The sequence below is a fragment of the Xenopus tropicalis genome, chromosome 3 (assembly GCF_000004195.4).
Source record: "Xenopus tropicalis strain Nigerian chromosome 3, UCB_Xtro_10.0, whole genome shotgun sequence".
In the NCBI taxonomy this organism is placed as follows: domain Eukaryota; kingdom Metazoa; phylum Chordata; class Amphibia; order Anura; family Pipidae; genus Xenopus; species Xenopus tropicalis.
The window spans coordinates 3633801-3655173 of NC_030679.2; the positions used below are offsets into that span (position 1 = coordinate 3633801).

Sequence of the window (21373 nt, forward strand, 5' to 3'; positions counted from 1 at the left end):
GAACATTAGGGGGGTAAGTAGAATATTAGGGGGTAAGTAGAACATTAGGGGGTAAGTAGAACATTAGGGGGTAAGTAGAACATTAGGGGGTAAGTAGAACATGGTGGGTAAGTAGAACATTAGGGGGTAGGTAGAACATTAGGGGGTAAGTAGAACATTAGGGGGTAAGTAGAACATTAGGGGGGTAAGTAGAACATTAGGGGGTAAGTAGAACATTAGGGGGGTAAGTAGAATATTAGGGGTAAGTAGAACATTAGGGGGTAAGTAGAACATTAGGGGGTAAGTAGAACATGGTGGGTAAGTAGAACATTAGGGGGTAGGTAGAACATTAGGGGGTAAGTAGAACATTAGGGGGTAAGTAGAACATTAGGGGGTAAGTAGAACATTAGGGGGGTAAGTAGAACATTAGGGGGTAGGTAGAACATTAGGGGGTAAGTAGTACATTGGGGGGTAAGTAGCACATTAGGGGGTAAGTAGCACATTAGGGGCAGTTGGGGAGGATTTCTGAGTGACACAGAGCACGTATCGGGGGAGATCCCATGAGCAGGTGTAGGGAGGAGCTTAGTGCTGGGGGCGGGGCTTAGTGCTGGGAGGAGGGGCTGGGTATAAGGTGAGGAGGGAAAGGCTGAGGGATCAGATGATGGGGGAAGGTGTCTCCACACCGGCTGTACCTACCTCTCCGCACTGGGCCCGGGCAGGTGAGTCTGAGAGGGGGGAGGGGCTTGCTTTAACTCTCTCACTGCTGAACTAACTGTGCCGGGAATGGGAGTCTGTTTGTTCCACTTACCGAAACCCCATGTTCTGATTCTGTTGGGCCGGTACCGGGCCCGTCCCATGGGATTCCTTGTGCCCCCCCCCCTGCCCTTGTGGTACATACCCCCCCCCTGCCCTTGTGGTACATACCCCCCCCCCTGCCCTTGTGGTACATACCCCCCCCCTGCCCCTGTGGTACATACCCCCCCCTGCCCTTGTGGTCTATACCCCCCCCTGCCCTTGTGGTACATACCCCCCCCTGCCCTTGGTGGTACCATACCCCCCCCTGCCCTTGTTGGTTACAGTACCCCCCCCTGCCCTTGGTGGTACATACCGGCCCCCTGCCCTTAGTGGACATACCCCCCCCTGCCCTTGTGGTACATACCCCCCTGCCCCTTGGTGGTACCTACCCCCCCCTGCCCTTGTGGTACATACCCCCCCCTGCCCTTGTGGTACATACCCCCCCCGCCCTTGTGGTACATACCCCCCTGCCCTTGTGGTACATACCCCCCCTGCCCTTGTGGTACATACCCCCCCTGCCCTTGTGGTACATACCCCCTGCCCTTGTGGTACATACCCCCCCTGCCCTTGTGGTACATACCCCCCCCCCCTGCCCTTGTGGTACATACCGCCCCCTGCCCTTGGGGTACATACCCCCTGCCCTTGTGGTACATACCCCCCTGCCCTTGTGGTACATACCCCCCTGCCCTTGTGGTACATACCGGCCCCCTGCCCTTGTGGTACATACCCCTGCTGCCCTTGTGGTACATACCCCCCCCTGCCCTTGTGGTACATACCCCCCCCTGCCCTTGTGGTACATACCCCCCCTGCCCTTGTGGTACATACCCCCCCCTGCCCTTGTGGTACATACCGGCCCCTGCCCTTGTGGTACATTCCCCCCCCTGCCCTTGTGGTACATACCCCCTGCTGCCCTTGTGGTACATACCCCCCTGCTGCCCTTGTGGTACATACCCCCTGCCCTTGTGGTACATACCCCCCCCTGCCCTTGTGGTACATACCCCCCCCTGCCCTTGTGGTACATACCCCCCCCTTGCCCTTGTGGTACATACCCCCCCCCTGCCCTTGTGGTACATACCCCCGCCCTGCCCCTGTGGTACATAGCCCCCCCCCTGCCCCTGTGGTACATACCCCCCCTGCCCCTGTGGTACATACCCCCCCTGCCCTTGTGGTACATACCCCCCCCCCTGCCCTTGTGGTACATACCCCCCCTGCCCTTTGGTACATACCCCCCTGCTGCCCTTGTGGTACATACCCCCCTGCCCCTTGTGGTACATACCCCCCCTGCTGCCCTTGTGGTACATACCCCCCCCTGCCCTTGTGGTACATACCCCCCCCTGCTGCCCTTGTGGTACATACCCCCCTGCCCTTGTGGTACATACCCCCCCTGCCCTTGTGGTACATACCCCCCTGCTGCCCTTGTGGTACATACCCCCCCCTGCCCTTGTGGTACATACCCCCCCCTGTGCCCCTTGTGGTACATACCCCCCCTGCCCTTGTGGTACATACCCCCCTGCCTTGAACCCCCCTCTTGTGGTACATACCCCCCCTGCTGCCCTTGTGGTACATACCCCCCCCCCTGCCCCCCGCCTTGTGGTACATACCCCCCCCTGCCCTTGTGGTACATACCCCCCCCTGCCCTTGTGGTACATACCCCCCCCTGCCCCTTGTGGTACATACCCCCCTGCCCCTGTGGTACATAGCCCCCCCCCCTGCCCCTGTGGTACATACCCCCCCCCTGCCCCTGTGGTACATTACCCCCCCCTGCCCCTGTGGTACATACCCCCCCTGCCCTTGTGGTACATACCCCCCCCCTGCCCTTGTGGTACATACCCCCCCCTGCCCTTGTGGTACATACCCCCCTCCCCGTGTATGTGGGGGCGACTAGTTTTGGGCTGAGATTGGTTAGATGGGAAAATCCGTGAGTAAATGTTGGTTTGTGGTTTCTCAGGATTTCAGCTGCAAAAAAAGTTGTAAAAAGTCACAAAAAGGTCCCCCCCAAATGTAATAACCTTATGTGGCTATGGGGTGTGTATGGGGGTCCCCCCCCCCCCCTCATAATACCCCCATAATACCCCCTCACCCCTATAATACCCCCCATAATACCCTCCTCACCCCTATAATACCCCCCATAATACCCCCCTCACCCCTATAATACCCCCATAATACCTTCCTCACCCCTATAATACCCCCCATAATACCCTCCTCACCCCTATAATACCCCCCATAATACCCTCCTCACCGCTATAATACCCCCCATAACACCTCCCCTCCCCCATGGCTAATTAGCAATTAATTTAGCTGTATGGCCGCACAGAATTCAGTTCAGTCTGCAGCATCAGGGGATGTTTCACCTTATCGTTAACTTTTAGTATCTTACAGAATGTCCTAATCCTAGCAACTTTGCAATTGGTCTTCGTTATTTATTTTTTAAAGTCTTTGAATTATTTCCCTCCTTCTTCTGACTCTTTCCAGCTTTCAAATGGGGGTCACTGACCCCGGCAGCCAAACCCTATTGCTCTGTGAGGCTCCAGTTTTATTGTTATTGTTACTTTTTATTCCTTATCTTTCTATTCAGCCCCTCCCCTATTCATATTCCTGTCTCTCATCCAACCCACTCCCTGGTTGCTAAGGTAACTTGGACCCTAGCAACCAAACCCTATTGCTCTGTGAGGCTCCAGTTTTATTGTTATTGTTACTTTTTATTCCTTATCTTTCTATTCGGCCCCTCCCCTATTCATATTCCTGTCTCTCATTCCAACCGCTACCTGGTTGCTAAGGTAATTCAGACCCCAGTAACCAGAGAGCTGCTAAAAAACCAAACTGGGGAACTGCTAATCCAAAAGTTAAATAAATAAAATGCAAAAAAATGAAGACCATTTGCAAATTCTCAGAACATCAATGTCTAAATCATAATAAAATTTAGTTGAACTGCCCCTTTTTTTTTTTTGAAAGGTATGTTTTATTGCTTTTTATACAAACAAAAACATAAAATAACACATTTAACATTACAGTAAATAGAATATGCTAGTCTTTCTTTTCAGGTCTGTCTTTAAGGATTGTTACAAACATCGAGGGGGAAAGTGTAACAATACAAAGTTTAAGGGTGGATCTGGCGGCAGTTACATAGTATTGGGTACATCAACCTACTGAGCTAAGTGCTCAGGATATGGTAGAGAGAAGTGGGGAAACGCCGGGGATTTTACCCTGTGAATGGGAGTAGAGTCCTTCAGTTTCCCTCCAGATCACACCAAGGACCCCAAACTTTATCGAATTTATCGGACACGCCCCTGTTCTGAACTGCCCCTTTAATATGTGGCCTTGTCTGTATGGCGGGTAAAGCAAAATGTGCAGTTTGGCATGTTTTACCCAGAGTGCAACAGTCATAGAATTCTCTCGTACCTGTCCCATCAGCCCCTGCCCCAGTGAGCTTACAATCTAAGGTCCCTATCCCATTCCCATCAGTCCCTGCCCCAGTGAGCTTACAATCTAAGGTCCCTATCCCACTCCCATCAGTCCCTGCCCCAGTGAGCTTACAATCTAAGGGTCCCTATCCCATTCCCATTCAGTCCCTGCCCCCAGTGGAGCTTACAATCTAAGGTCCCTATCCCATTTCCCATCAGTCCCTGCCCCAGTGAGCTTACAATCTAAGGTCCCTATCCCATTCCCATCAGTCCTGCCCCAGTGAGCTTACAATCTAAGGTCCCTATCCCATTCCCATCAGTCCCTGCCCCAGTGAGCTTACAATCTAAGGTCCCTATCCCATTCCCATCAGCCCCTGCCCCAGTGAGCTTACAATCTAAGGTCCCTATCACATTCCCATCAGTCCCTGCCCCAGTGAGCTTACAATCTAAGGTCCCTATCACATTCCCATCAGCCCCTGCCCCAGTGAGCTTACAATCTAGGTCCTATCCCTCCATCAGTTCCCCAGTGAGCTCAATCTAAGTCCCTATCCTTCCCATCAGCCCCTGCCCCAGTGAGCTTACAATCTAAGGTCCCTATCCCATTCCCATCAGTCCCTGCCCCAGTGAGCTTACAATCTAAGGTCCCTATCCCATTCCCATCAGTCCCTGCCCCAGTGAGCTTACAATCTAAGGTCCCTATCCCATTCCCATCAGTTCCTGCCCCAGTGAGCTTACAATCATTACACCTACTGTATGTTTCCTTATGTGCAGCACTGCAGAATAAATAATTGTAATAATAAATATATAATTTACTTGGGTATCTATCTACAGGGAATTTGTCACTGGGCTCCCATGTTATATGATGGCAGGGCCAATACTCAGGGGGGGCAGTGAGCTAATGATTGAGGGGGTGATGACTATTGGCCCTGCTAACATAGTAGTGTGGGGATCGTTCATATAGTAACCAGGGGCTGTAACTATGGAATCATTCATATAGTAACCAGGGGCTGTAACCATGGGATCATTTATATAGTAACCAGGGGCTGTAACTATGGGATCATGCATATAGTAACCAGGGGCTGTAACCATGGGATCATTTATATAGTAACCAGGGGCTGTAACTATGGGATCATTCATATAGTAACCAGGGGCTGTAACTATGGGATCATTCATATAGTAACCAGGGGCTGTAACCATGGGATCATTTATATAGTAACCAGGGGCTGTAACTATGGGATCATTTCATATAGTAACCAGGGGCTGTAAACTAGAAGGGCTTAACATGGATCATTTATATAGTAACCAGGGGCTGTAACCATGGGATAATTTATATAGTAACCAGGGGCTGTAACTATGGGATCATTCATATAGTAACCAGGGGCTGTAACCATGGGATCATTTATATAGTAACCAGGGGCTGTAACCATGGGATCATTTATATAGTAACCAGGGGCTGTAACTATGGGATCATTCATATAGTAACCAGGGGCTGTAACTATGGGATCATTCATATAGTAACCAGGGGCTGTAACTATGGGATCATTCATATAGTAACCAGGGGCTGTAACCATGGGATCATTTATATAATAACCTGGGGCTGTAACCATGGGATCATTTATATAGTAACCAGGGGCTGTGACAATGGGATCATTTATATAGTAACCAGGGGCTGTGACAATGGGATCATTTATATAGTAACCAGGGGCTGTAACCATGGGATCATTTATATAGTAACCAGGGGCTGTAACCATGGGATCATTTATGGGTCAGTACATATAATAAATTAAAAGGGATTTTGTGCCTTTTTTTAACCTCAACTGCTATGTAACTCTATAGTGAGAGTGGTGTGTAAGGCAAGAGAGTAGCATGGAGTGTGTATAGTAAGGCAAGAGAGTAGCACCGAGTGTGTATAGTAAGGCAAGAGGGTAGCACCAAATGTGTATAGTAAGGCAAGAGGGTAGCACCGAGTGTGTATAGTAAGGCAAGAGAGTAGCACCGAGTGTGTATAGTAAGGGCAAAGGGTAGCCCGGGGTTAGTAGGCAACGAGGCACCGAGTGTGTATAGTAAGGCAAGAGAGTAGCACCGAGTGTGTATAGTAAGGCAAGAGAGTAGCACCGAGTGTGTATAGTAAGGCAAGAGAGTAGCACCGAGTGTGTATAGTAAGGCAAGAGAGTAGCACCGAGTGTGTATAGTAAGGCAAGAGAGTAGCGCCGAGTGTGTATAGTAAGGGCAAGAGAGTAGCGCCGAGTGTGTATAGTAAGGCAAGAGAGTAGCACCGAGTGTGTATAGTAAGGCAAGAGAGTAGCACCGAGTGTGTATAGTAAGGCAAGAGAGTAGCACCGAGTGTGTATAGTAAGGCAAGAGAGTAGCGCCGAGTGTGTATAGTAAGGCAAGAGAGTAGCGCCGAGTGTGTATAGTAAGGCAAGAGAGTAGCGCCGAGTGTGTATAGTAAGGCAAGAGAGTAGCACCGAGTGTGTATAGTAAGGCACAGTGGGGAAAGGACTTTATAGAATGTGTCCCAGTTGAGCCTCAGTGTATCCCTGTGCTTAGTCAGATGAGAGGGACTCAGTGATTGGCTGCTGCTGATGCCAAAGCTTCTCAGGGGATTGTGGGAATAGTAGTCAGAGGCTGGCTGAGAGCCAATAGAGAGAGCTCTTTGCCCCCAACAGGGGCAGAATGTGGGCAACAAAGTTCAATCAGGGACAAATGTGATTCGTTTCTCCCCAAACATCTCCCCGTGCGAATGGCGTTTGGGGGAAGGGCCGGGGGCACAATGAGCCGGCCCCTCCCCGCCATTTTATTGTCTATTTTGGCTGAACTCGCAGCTCGGAAACCGTTGCCAAGAAATATGCAAAGGGGGGGGGGGGGGTGGATTGGTGGGGGTGGCTTAGGCCGGGGTCCTTTAAGGATACGGAGAAAAGAAAGCTGAGTCCCTGCTCCGGCCTTTCCTTCCTGCCCCTCTCTGTGCCGGGGGGGGGGGGGGGCAACTGTGTCCTTGTGGGACTGGGAGAGGCCACTCAGGAACAGATTGTACCCCCCCCCCCGGCACTTCCATTGTAATTGGTGCAAAATAGTTTGTTCCACGGGAAACTGCAAATCTACTTTGTAACCGTTTCCTCTTATTATTTACCCCCCCCCCCTATATAGTAACCGATACCCCCCCTATATAGTAACTGATACCCCCCCTTATATTGTAACCGATACCCCCCCCTTATATAGTAACGATACTCCCCCTTATATTGTAACCGATACCCCCCCTTATATAGTAACTGATACCCCCCCCCCTTAATAAGTAACCGATACCCTCCCCCTTATATTGAACTGAACCCCCCCTTATATTGTAACTGATACCCCCTTATATAGTAACCGATACCCCCCTACTATAGTAACTGATTACCCCCCTTAATTTGGGGGTAACCGAATACGCCCTTTATTGTAACTGATACCCCCCTAATTGTAATGGATTACACCCCTTATATAGTAACGCGATACCCCCCATAATAGTAACTGATAACCCCCCTTATATTGCCCGAGTATTTCTTTCCACCCTTATATTGTACTGATACCCCCTTATATGTACACGATACCCCCTTATATTGTTAACGATACCCCCCTTATATTTGTAACTGATACCCCGTTATATAGTAATGATAACCCCCTTATATTGTACTGATACCCCTTATATTGTACTGATACCCCCCTTATTATGTAACCGATACCCCTATATAGTAACTGAACCCCCCTTATATTGTAACTCATACCCCCCTTATATTGTTAACTGATCCCCCCCTTATATTGTAATCTGGATACCCCCCCACTTCACAGTGTAACCCCATATCATATATGCACATAATGTAACGTATAATATATAGGCACAGATATACCCCCCATCTTTCCCACCCCCCCCCCCACTGTCACAGTGTAACCCCCATATCATATATGCACATAATGTAACTGTATAATATATAGGCACAGATATACCCCCCATCTTTCCCCCAGCCCCCCCCCCACTGTCACAGTGTAACCCCATATCATATCACATTATGTATGCACAGTGTTAATAACTGTATAATATATAGGCACAGATATACCCCCATCTTTTCCCCCCCCCCACTGTCACAGTGTAACCCCCATATCATATATGCACATAATGTAACTGTATAATATATAGGCACAGATATACCCCCCATTTCCCCCCCACACTGTCACAGTGTAACCCCCATATCATATATGCACATAATGTAACTGTATAATATATAGGCACAGATATACCCCCCATCTTTCCCCCAGCCCCCCCACTGTCACAGTGTAACCCCCATATCATATATGCACATAATGTAACTGTATAATATATAGGCACAGATATACCCCCCATCTTTCCCCCAGCCCCCCCCCCCCCACTGTCACAGTGTAACCCCCATATCATATATGCACATAATGTAAACTGTATAATATATAGGCACAGATATACCCCCCATCTTCCCCCCCCCCACACTGTCACAGTGTAACCCCCATATCATATATGCACATAATGTAACTGTATAATATATAGGCACAGATATACCCCCATCTTCCCCCCCCCCCACACTGTCACAGTGTAACCCCCATATCATATATGCACATAATGTAACTGTATAATATATAGGCACAGATATACCCTCCATCTTCCCCCCCCCCCCCACTGTCACAGTGTAACCCCCATATCATATATGCACATAATGTAACTGTATAATATATAGGCACAGATATACCCCCCATCTTTCCCCCAGCCCCCCCCCACTGTCACAGTGTAACCCCCATATCATATATGCACATAATGTAACTGTATAATATATAGGCACAGATATACCCCCCCATCTTTCCCCCAGCCCCCCCCACTGTCACAGTGTAGCCCCCATATCATATATGCACATAATGTAACTGTATAATATATAGGCACAGATATACCCCCCCATCTTTCCCCCAGCCCCCCCCCCCCCCCACTGTCACAGTGTAACCCCCATATCATATATGCACATAATGTAACTGTATAATATATAGGCACAGATATACCCCCCATCTTTCCCCCCCCCCCCCCCACTGTCACAGTGTAACCCCCATATCATATATGCACATAATGTAACTGTATAATATATAGGCACAGATATACCCCCCATCTTTCCCCCAGCCCCCCCCCCCACTGTCACCGTGTAACCCCCATATCATATATGCACATAATGTAACTGTATAATATATAGGCACAGATATACCCCCCATCTTTCCCCCCCCCCCCACTGTCACAGTGTAACCCCCCATATCATATATGCACATAATGTAACTGTATAATATATAGGCACAGATATACCCCCCATCTTTCCCCCAGCCCCCCCCCCCACTGTCACAGTGTAACCCCCATATCATATATGCACATAATGTAACTGTATAATATATAGGCACAGATATACCCCCCATCTTTCCCCCAGCCCCCCCCCCCACTGTCACAGTGTAGCCCCCATATCATATATGCACATAATGTAACTGTATAATATATAGGCACAGATATACCCCCCATCTTTCCCCCAGCCCCCCCCCCACTGTCACAGTGTAGCCCCCATATCATATATGCACATAATGTAACTGTATAATATATAGGCACAGATATACCCCCCATCTTTCCCCCAGCCCCCCCCCCCACTGTCACAGTGTAACCCCCATATCATATATGCACATAATGTAACTGTATAATATATAGGCACAGATATACCCCCCATCTTTCCCCCAGCCCCCCCCCCCCCCATTGTCACTGTAACTCCCCAATATTTACTAATATTCTGACATTTCCCCATAGGGTTTATGGTGTAGAAGTGTCGGCGTCGGCGCAATGTACTAAGGAATCGCCGCGAGTATTTCGGACGCCGGTGGAGTCGCCGCTCAGGACTGGAACCCTTTTGCTTATTATTTCTGCGCTTCAGCGAATCCCAAAAAAGAGGAATTTTATGTTTATGGGGAGACGTCGCGGGAAGCGGAGCCCGAGGGGGAGGAGCCCCGGGTACAATGTGAGTAAATGGCGGGTTTGTGCCGCCGGTATATAGCGGTGCCGGTACGTTAGTCGCTAATGGAACATACGGGATTTTCCGTATAAAATACAGGGGAACCAGATGCTGGAAGGAAGCAGTTTATTGGCTCGTTTCCCATCGCGCCCCGAGCCCTTCCGGGGTCACTTTATTACCCCATCCGCTCCGATTATACAACCGTCTTACATTTTCCTTCCAAATCTTTTTTTTTTTTTTGAGATTATTATTTTTATATCTTTCTCATTCTCGATTATTCTATAAAATGTTATCAAAATAATCATCAGAGCTGGGGGGGCCGGGGGAGCCAAGAATTTCTGTTAGTTGATTGGTGCAGGCACCCGGGGGGCTCATTACGTAAGAAAACTTGTACATTGCAGAGAGACCCCCCCTGCCCCCCAAATGATCGGCCCCTCTCTGGGGGGTAACAGTCATTGTACCGTATTGATTATTAATCAGCAATTGGTTCCCCCTCTGAATCCCCCGGGCCGAGATACTCGCTACTCATAGCCCCTCCCATAGGCGCCGCGTCTATACACAGCCAGTACTGTAGCAACAATAATAATCACTACTATGTACAGTACTTACCCCCAGCAACTAGATAGGGATTAGAGAGAGGGGGGGGGGGAGATAGATAATAGAGATAGTTGAGAGAGATGAAAAATAGATAATAGATGAGAGAGAGAGATGATAGATAACAGATAGATTAGAGAAAGAGAAAGTGAGATAATAGAGATGATAAATAATAGAGAGAAAGATAAATGATAGAAATAAGAGAAAGATAAAAGAGACTACAGAGACTGGGGAGGGAGAGAGATGATAGATAATAGAGAAATAGAGAGTGATAAATGATAGAGAGAGAGAGACATGATACATAGATGAGAGGAAGATGAGGGAGAGAAAATGATAATATAGATGATATGAAATAGATGAAAAACAAAAATGATTGAGAGAGAGAAATAAATGAGAAAGAAAAATAATGTAAGAGAGAGAGATAACAGTGGGGGAGAGAAAGATACATGGCAAATAGAAAGAGATAGACAATAGAGAGAGATTAGAGAGAGAGAGATGAGAGAAAGGTAAATAATAAAGAGATGATGGGTTTGAGAAGGAAAAGAGAGAAATAGGTAATAGAGAAATAGGTAATAGAGAAATAGACAATAGAGAAATAGACAATAGAGAAATAGGTAATAGAGAAATAGACAATAGAGAAATAGACAATAGAGAAATAGACAATAGAGAAATAGGTAATAGAGAAATAGGTAATAGAGAAATAGGTAATAGAGAAATAGACAATAGAGAAATAGACAATAGAGAAATAGGTAATAGAGAAATAGACAATAGAGAAATAGGTAATAGAGAAATAGACAATAGAGAAATAGACAATAGAGAAATAATAGATAATAGAGAAATAGACAATAGAGAAATAGACAATAGAGAAATAGACAATAGAGAAATAGACAATAGAGAAATAGACAATAGAGAAATAGGTAATAGAGAAATAGGTAATAGAGAAATAGGTAATAGAGAGAAAGATAAATGATAGAGAGTTGGATAAATAAGAAAAATAGAAAGATAAATAGAGAGAGAACTGGGAAGTAAAGCTCATAGAGAGATAGATAAGAGAAAGCTACAAGGTCGGACTGGGGGGTGAAGGGCCCACCATCGCCCCAGGGCCCCTCCCCCCAAGGTGCCCCCGCTGACCACATCCCCCTCAGGGGCCCCCACCACACCCCCTAACCCTCCCCCCAACAGGGGCCCCAGGAACTGCCCAACGTCCTCCCCTGATTGCACATAAGCGAAACGCGTCGGGGAGGGACACCTGCGGGTGGGGGAGCGCCAACGGGCTGGGTCTGGGCCACCGGGCACACTGGGTCCAGTCCGACCCTGTGAATCTCGATGGCAGATAATAGATTAGAGAGATAACAGAGAGACAGATTGAGAGAGATACTAATAGATAATACAGTTAGAGAGAGAGAAAGTCAATGAGACGCGTCATTTCCAACTTATTGGACTTTGGGTCAAAAATTTGTAACCAAAAACATCAGCGCAAAACTGAATGTTCCCACCCCCCCCTGGTGCCAAACCAAATGGTCTGGTCCAAACATAAAGCCCATAAGTCTCTCTGTTTGGCTAAAATCCCATCCTGAATGCCCGGTGCCACCTCGATGAACCCCCCCCCCCGGGGCAGAGAATGGCACTTTATAGGTTTACCCATCTGCCCCTGGAAAGGGAAGCTGCCATATTGTTTGTCTCATTTACCCAAGTGCTTGTTTTTGCCCAGTAGAGGGAGCTCCTGCGTCATTATTCACTATGGTTTATATATTTAGTGACAGAAAATCTTATATTCTGTCATTATTTATTTGTTATAGTTTTTTTAATTATTTGCCTTTCACTTTCCAAATGGGGGTCACTGACCCCGGCAGCCAAACCCTATTGCTCTGTGAGGCTCCAGTTTTATTGTTACTGTTACTTTTTATTCCTTATCTTTCTATTCAGCCCCTCCCCTATTCATATACCAGCCTCTCATCCAAACCACTCCTTGGTTGCTAAGGTAACTTGGACCCTAGCAACCAAAAACTTATTGCTCTGTGAGGCTCCAGTTTTACTGTTATTGTTACTTTTTATTCCTTATCTTTCTATTCAGCCCCTCCCCTATTCATATACCAGCCTCTCATCCAAACCACTCCTTGGTTGCTAAGGTAACTTGGACCCTAGCAACCAAAAACTTATTGCTCTGTGAGGCTCCAGTTTTACTGTTATTGTTACTTTTTATTCCTTATCTTTCTATTCAGCCCCTCCCCTATTCATATTCCTGTCTCTCATTCAGACCACTCCCTGGTTGCTAAGGTTAAGTGGACCCTAGCAACCAAATAATCATATAATCATTCTCATAAACACCTTGTTGCTGGGGGCGATAGTGGGGGCAAGAGATTTATTTCAGCCTGCATTGATAGTCACCTTGTTTGCTATTGACGCCACCCATATTCAGACACAGAGGCATGTTGGGTATTCAGCAACAGCCAGGAAACTACCTGGTAATATACTGACGGGCTGGGGGTTAGGGGTCACTTGGTACTGACGGGCGGGGGTTAGGGGTCACTTGGTACTGACGGACCGGGGGTTAGGGGTCACTTGGTACTGACGGGCCGGCGGTTAGGGGTCACTTGGTACTGACGGGGGTTAGGGGTCACTTGGTACTGACGGGCCGGGGGTTATGGGTCACTTGGTACTGACGGCCCGGGGGTTAGGGGTCACTTGGTACTGACGGGCGGGGGTTAGGGGTCACTTGGTACTGACGGGCGGGGGGTTAGGGGTCACTTGGTACTGACGGGCCGGGGGTTAGGGGTCACTTGGTACTGACGGGCCGGGGGTTAGGGGTCACTTGGTACTGACGGGCGGGGTTAGGGGTCACTTGGTAATGACGGGCCGGGGGTTAGGGGTCACTTGGTACTGACGGGCCGGGGGTTAGGGGTCACTTGGTACTGACGGGCGGGGGTTAGGGGTCACTGGTACTGACGGCCCGGGGGTTAGGGTCACTTGGTACTGACGGCGGGGGTTAGGGGTCAACTTGGTACTGACGGGCCGGGGGTTATGGGTCACTTGGTACTGACGGCCCGGGGGTTAGGGGTCACTTGGTACTGACGGGCGGGGGTTAGGGTCACTTGGTACTGACGGGCCGGGGGTTAGGGGTCACTTGGTACTGACGGGCCGGGGGTTAGGGGTCACTTGGTACTGACGGGCCGGGGGTTAGGGGTCACTTGGTACTGACGGGCGGGGGTTAGGGGTCACTTGGTAATGACGGGCGGGGGTTAGGGGTCACTTGGTACTGACGGGGCGGGGGTTTAGGGTCACTTGGTACTGACGGGCGGGGGTTAGGGGTCACTTGGTACTGACGGGCGGGGGTTAGGGGTCACTTGGTACTGACGGGGCGGGGGTTAGGGGTCACTTGGTACTGACGGGCCGGGGGCCTGGTGGGGCGGGGTAGGGTCACTTGGTACTGACGGGCCGGGGGTTAGGGGTCACTTGGTACTGACGGGCCCGGGGGTTAGGGGTCACTTGGTACTGACGGGCCGGGGGTTAGGGGTCACTTGGTACTGACGGGCCGGGTGTTACGGGTCACTTGGTACTGACGGGCCGGGGGTTAGGGGTCACTTGGTACTGACGGGCCGGGGGTTAGGGGTCACTTGGTACTGACGGGCCGGGGGTTACAGGTCGGGCAGAAAGTAGGAACATTACTGCTATTTTTTATCTTTCCCCTCCCCCACCCTGTCCTTATTTCAGTGCAGTGCATTCTGGGAGTCCAGGTATCCCCTCGGGGTACAAAGGAACGGGCCACATCTGGTTCTGATTGTCTCATTGGGACGGTGGTTCCCTGGGGAACGTGAGGGATTTCTGTGGGATTAGACGGTTGTTAAACTGATTGTCGTACGTCCCAAACCAACTGCCGCCCCAGTTCTGCCCAAACCTCCAGGACCTGGAATGGGGAAATGATATTGTCCTACTCCCCCTACCAACCTACTGTCTCCATCTTGTCCTACTGTCTCCATCTTGTCCTACTGTCTCCATCTTGTCCTACTGTCTCCATCTTGTCCTACTGTCTCCATCTTGTCCTACTGTCTCCATCTTGTCCTACTGTCTCCATCTTGTCCTACTGTCTCCATCTTGCCCTACTGTCCCCATCTTGTCCTACTGTCTCCATCTTGTCCTACTGTCTCCATCTTGCCCTACTGTCCCCATCTTGTCCTACTGTCTCCATCTTGTCCTACTGTCTCCATCTTGTCCTACTGTCTCCATCTTGCCCTACTGTCCCCATCTTGTCCTACTGTCTCCATCTTGTCCTACTGTCTCCATCTTGCCCTACTGTCCCCATCTTGTCCTACTGTCTCCATCTTGTCCTACTGTCCCCATCTTGTCCTACTGTCTCCATCTTGTCCTACTGTCTCCATCTTGCCCTACTGTCCCCATCTTGTCCTACTGTCCCCATCTTGCCCTACTGTCTCCATCTTGCCCTACTGTCTCCATCTTGTCCTACTGTCCCCATCTTGCCCTACTGTCCCCATCTTGCCCTACTGTCCCCATCTTGCCCTACTGTCTCCATCTTGTCCTACGGTCTCCATCTTGTCCTACTGTCCCCATCTTGCCCTACTGTCTCCATCTTGTCCTACTGTCTCCATCTTGTCCTACTGTCCCCATCTTGTCCTACTGTCCCCATCTTGCCCTACTGTCTCCATCTTGTCCTACTGTCTCCATCTTGTCCTACTGTCCCCATCTTGTCCTACTGTCCCCATCTTGCCCTACTGTCTCCATCTTGTCCTACTGTCTCCATCTTGTCCTACTGTCCCCATCTTGTCCTACTGTCCCCATCTTGTCCTACTGTCCCCATCTTGTCCTACTGTCCCCATCTTGCCCTACTGTCCCCATCTTGCCCTACTGTCCCCATCTTGCCCTACTGTCCCCATCTTGCCCTACTGTCCCCATCTTGCCCTACTGTCTCCATCTTGCCCTACTGTCTCCATCTTGCCCTACTGTCTCCATCTTGCCCTACTGTCCCCATCTTGCCCTACTGTCCCCATCTTGCCCTACTGTCCCCATCTTGCCCTACTGGGAATGAAGCTGATTGGGAGCCTTTGGGGCCAGACAAACAGAAAGAAGGGGGGGGGGGGGGAGTCCTTATCTGTCTGGGAAATTCTCTCCACTCTGACCTCGAAATTACTCTGTAAGTGAGGCCTGTCTGCTGCCATGGTAACGGGGCTAATTCACCTGGTTCGCAGACAGCTCAAGAGGTGAGAGGCCGGTTCAGCCGAGCTTTATCCTAATCTGCATCGAATGGGGCAATCAAGTGCGGCAGCTGCCCCCCCCCCCCCCCCCCCACATGTGGCCTTCACCAAATAAAAGTGACGTGCGATTTGATGTTTGGAAGGGCAGCAGATATTTTGGCTGTTTGTAGGGTTGGCTTGCCCCAAGAGCTTGCATTCTAATCTCTAGTGACTGAACTTACAATCTAAGGCCCCTATCCCATTCCCATCAGCCCCTGCCCCAGTGAGCTTACAATCTAAGGTCCCTATCCCATTCCCATCAGTCCCTGCCCCAGTGAGCTTACAATCTAAGGTCCCTATCCCATTCCCATCAGCCCCTGCCCCAGTGAGCTTACAATCTAAGGTCCCTATCCCATTCCCATCAGCCCCTGCCCCAGTGAGCTTACAATCTAAGGTCCCTATCACATTCCCATCAGTCCCTGCCCCAGTGAGCTTACAATCTAAGGTCCCTATCCCATTCCCATCAGTCCCTGCCCCAGTGAGCTTACAATCTAAGGTCCCTATCCCATTCCCATCAGTCCCTGCCCCAGTGAGCTTACAGTCTAAGGTCCCTATCACATTCCCATCAGCCCCTGCCCCAGTGAGCTTACAATCTAAGGTCCCTATCCCATTCCCATCAGCCCCTGCCCCAGTGAGCTTACACTCTAAGGCCCCTATCACATTCCCATCAGTCCCTGCCCCAGTGAGCTTACAATCTAAGGTCCCTATCCCATTCCCATCAGTCCCTGTCCCAGTGAGCTTACAATCTAAGGTCCCTATCCCATTCCCATCAGTCCCTGCCCCAGTGAGCTTACAATCTAAGGTCCCTATCCCATTCCCATCAGTCCCTGTCCCAGTGAGTTTACAATCTAAGGTCCCTATCCCATTCCCATCAGCCCCTGCCCCAGTGAGCTTACAATCTAAGGTCCCTATCCCATTCCCATCAGCCCCTGCCCCAGTGAGCTTACAATCTAAGGTCCCTATCACATTCCCATCAGCCCCTGCCCCAGTGAGCTTACAATCTAAGGTCCCTATCACATTCCCATCAGCCCCTGCCCCAGTGAGCTTACAATCTAAGGTCCCTATCCCATTCCCATCAGTCCCTGCCCCAGTGAGCTTACAATCTAAGGTCCCTATCCCATTCCCATCAGTCTCTGCCCCAGTGAGCTTACAATCTAAGGCCCCTATCCCATTCCCATCAGTCCCTGCCCCAGTGAGCTTACAATCTAAGGTCCCTATCCCATTCCCATCAGTCCCTGCCCCAGTGAGCTTACAATCTAAAGTCCCTATCCCATTCCCATCAGCCCCTGCCCCAGTGAGCTTACAATCTAAGGTCCCTATCACATTCCCATCAGCCCCTGCCCCAGTGAGCTTACAACCTAAGGTCCCTATCCCATTCCCATCAGTCCCTGCCCCAGTGAGCTTACAATCTAAGGTCCCTATCCCATTCCCATCAGTCCCTGCCCCAGTGAGCTTACAATCTAAGGTCCCTATCCCATTCCCATCAGTCCCTGCCCCAGTGAGCTTACAATCTAAGGTCCCTATCCCATTCCCATCAGTCCCTGCCCCAGTGAGCTTACAATCTAAGGTCCCTAGGGGCACAGTAATGCGCACGCAGTACAGTAGGGGAAGGATATAGGAATGTAGCTGTTTCTGTGACCCGTATGTGAAGTTGCACCTGATTGGCTGGCGAGTTGCACGGAAAATTCCCCCTTGGCGCTGCCCGTATGGGACACGTTTGTGCCGGGAATGAATGCGCCAGTAGGTGGCAGTAGGGCGCTAAGCAGGAAAGTCACAAGTTCTGGAGCTGAAAGGCAGAGGATCCTTATAGAGGGATCTTTCAGGAACCCCATCAACTGCAAATCCCACCATCAAGGATCCCGCAGTCCTATAAATTAACCCATTGTGTCCCAGTGTGAATGAAGAATAGTAAAAGAGGTTGTTCATCTTTAAGTTAACTTTTAGTTGGATGTAGAGAGTCATACTCTAGGACAATTTGCAATTGGTCTTCATTTTTTATTATTTGTAGTATTTTAGTTATTTCACTGTTTGTTAGACAGCTCTGCAGTTGGGAGTTTCAGCAGCAATTTGGTTGCTAGGGTCCGAGTTACCTTAGCAACCAGGGAGTGGTGGGAATGAGAGACAGGGATATGAATAGGGGAGGGGCTGAATAGAAAGATAAGGAATAAAAAGTAACAATAACAATAAAACTGGAGCCTCACAGAGCAATAGGGTTTGGCTGCCGGGGTCAGTGACCCCCATTTGAAAGCTGCAAAGAGTCAGAAGAAGAAGGGAAATAATTCAAGAACTATGAAGAAAAAAAAATGAAGACCAATTGAAAAGTTGCTTAGAATTGGCCTTTCTATAACATACTAAGTTTCAAATTAAAGATGGGGGGTATATCTGTGCCTACATATTATACAGTTACATTATGTGCATATATGATATGGGGGTTACACTGTGACAGTGGGGGGGGGGGGAAGATGGGGGGTATATCTGTGCCTATATATTATACAGTTACATTATGTGCATATATGATATGGGGGTTACACTGTGACAGTGGGGGGGGGGGCTGGGGGAAAGATGGGGGGTATATCTGTGCCTATATATTATACAGTTACATTATGTGCATATATGATATGGGGGTTACACTGTGACAGTGGGGGGGGGCTGGGGGAAAGATGGGGGGTATATCTGTGCCTATATATTATACAGTTACATTATGTGCATATATGATATGGGGGTTACACTGTGACAGTGGGGGGGGGGGGGCTGGGGGAAAGATGGGGGGTATATCTGTGCCTATATATTATACAGTTACATTATGTGCATATATGATATGGGGGTTACACTGTGACAGTGGGGGGGGGGGGGGAGATGGGGGGTATATCTGTGCCTATATATTATACAGTTACATTATGTGCATATATGATATGGGGGTTACACTGTGACAGTGGGGGGGGGAAAGATGGGGGGTATATCTGTGCCTATATATTATACAGTTACATTATGTGCATATATGATATGGGGGTTACACTGTGACAGTGGGGGGGGGCTGGGGGAAAGATGGGGGGTATATCTGTGCCTATATATTATACAGTTACATTATGTGCATATATGATATGGGGGTTACACTGTGACAGTGGGGGGGGGGGGGCTGGGGGAAAGATGGGGGGTATATCTGTGCCTATATATTATACAGTTACATTATGTGCATATATGATATGGGGGTTACACTGTGACAGTGGGGGGGGGGGGGGCTGGGGGAAAGATGGGGGTATATCTGTGCCTATATATTATACAGTTACATTATGTGCATATATGATATGGGGGTTACACTGTGACCGTGGGGGGGGGGTAAGATGGGGGGTATATCTGTGCCTATATATTATACAGTTACATTATGTGCATATATGATATGGGGGTTACACTGTGACAGTGGGGGGGGGGCTGGGGGAAAGATGGGGGGTATATCTGTGCCTATATATTATACAGTTACATTATGTGCATATATGATATGGGGGTTACACTGTGACAGTGGGGGGGGGGGCTGGGGGGGTATATCTGTGCCTATATATTATACAGTTACATTATGTGCATATATGATATGGGGGTTACACTGTGACAGTGGGTGGGGGGGCTGGGGGAAAGATGGGGGGGTATATCTGTGCCTATATATTATACAGTTACATTATGTGCATATATGATATGGGGGTTACACTGTGACAGTGGGTGGGGGGGCTAGGGGAAAGATGGGGGGTATATCTGTGCCTATATATTATACAGTTACATTATGTGCATATATGATATGGGGGTTACACTGTGACAGTGGGGGGGGGGGCTGGGGGAAAGATGGGGGGTATATCTGTGCCTATATATTATACAGTTACATTATGTGCATATATGATATGGGGGTTACACTGTGACAGTGGGTGGGGGGGCTAGGGGAAAGATGGGGGGTATATCTGTGCCTATATATTATACAGTTACATTATGTGCATATATGATATGGGGGTTACACTGTGACAGTGGGGGGGGGGCTAGGGGAAAGATGGGGGGTATATCTGTGCCTATATATTATACAGTTACATTATGTGCATATATGATATGGGGGTTACACTGTGACAGTGGGGGGGGGGGCTGGGGGAAAGATGGGGGGTATATCTGTGCCTATATATTATACAGTTACATTATGTGCATATATGATATGGGGGTTACACTGTGACAGTGGGGGGGGGGGAAGATGGGGGGTATATCTGTGCCTATATATTATACAGTTACATTATGTGCATATATGATATGGGGGTTACACTGTGACAGTGGGGGGGGGGGGCTGGGGGAAAGATGGGGGGTATATCTGTGCCTATATATTATACAGTTACATTATGTGCATATATGATATGGGGGTTACACTGTGACAGTGGGGGGGGGGGGGGGCTGGGGGAAAGATGGGGGGTATATCTGTGCCTATATATTATACAGTTACATTATGTGCATATATGATATGGGGGTTACACTGTGACAGGTGGGGGGGGGGGGGGGCTGGGGGAAAGATGGGGGGTATATCTGTGCCTATATATTATACAGTTACATTATGTGCATATATGATATGGGGGTTACACTGTGACAGTGGGGGGGGGGGGGGGCTGGGGGAAAGATGGGGGGTATATCTGTGCCTATATATTATACAGTTACATTATGTGCATATATGATATGGGGGTTACACTGTGACAGTGGGGGGGGGGGGGGGCTGGGGGAAAGATGGGGGGTATATCTGCCTATATATTATACAGTTACATTATGTGCATATATGATATGGGGGTTACATTGTGACAGTGGGGGGGGGGTAAGATGGGGGGTATATCTGTGCCTATATATTATACAGTTACATTATGTGCATATATGATATGGGGGTTACATTGTGACAGTGGGGGGGGGGTAAGATGGGGGGTATATCTGTGCCTATATATTATAACAGTTAGCATTATGTGCATATATGATATGGGGGTTACAACTGTGACGCTGGGGTGGTATATCTGTGCCTATATATTATACAGTTACATTATGTGCATATATGATATGGGGGTTAACCTGTGCAGTGGGGGGGGGGAAGATGGGGGGTATATATGTGCCTATATATTATACAGTTACATTATGGTGCCATATATTGAATGGTGGGGTTACACTGGTGACAGTGGGGGGGGGGGGAGGCTGGGGGGTATATCTTGTGCCTATATATTATACAGTTACCATTATGTCATATATGATATGGGGGTTACAACTGTGACAGTGGGGGGGGGGGGAAATTGGGGGGTATATATGTGCCATCATATATACAGTTACATTATGT

General features: G+C 49.0%; 1 long non-coding RNA gene across 1 annotated transcript in view; it reads left to right on the forward strand.

The window, feature by feature from the left end:
- Nucleotides 1-617: 617 nt before the first annotated feature.
- LOC116409671 overlaps nt 618-21373 on the forward strand; it is a 31782-nt gene continuing 11026 nt past the window's right edge. The window contains exons 1-2 of the long non-coding RNA XR_004221896.1: nt 618-698; nt 10003-10210. This is a non-coding gene — a long non-coding RNA (uncharacterized LOC116409671). The remainder of the gene's footprint in view (nt 699-10002; nt 10211-21373) is intronic.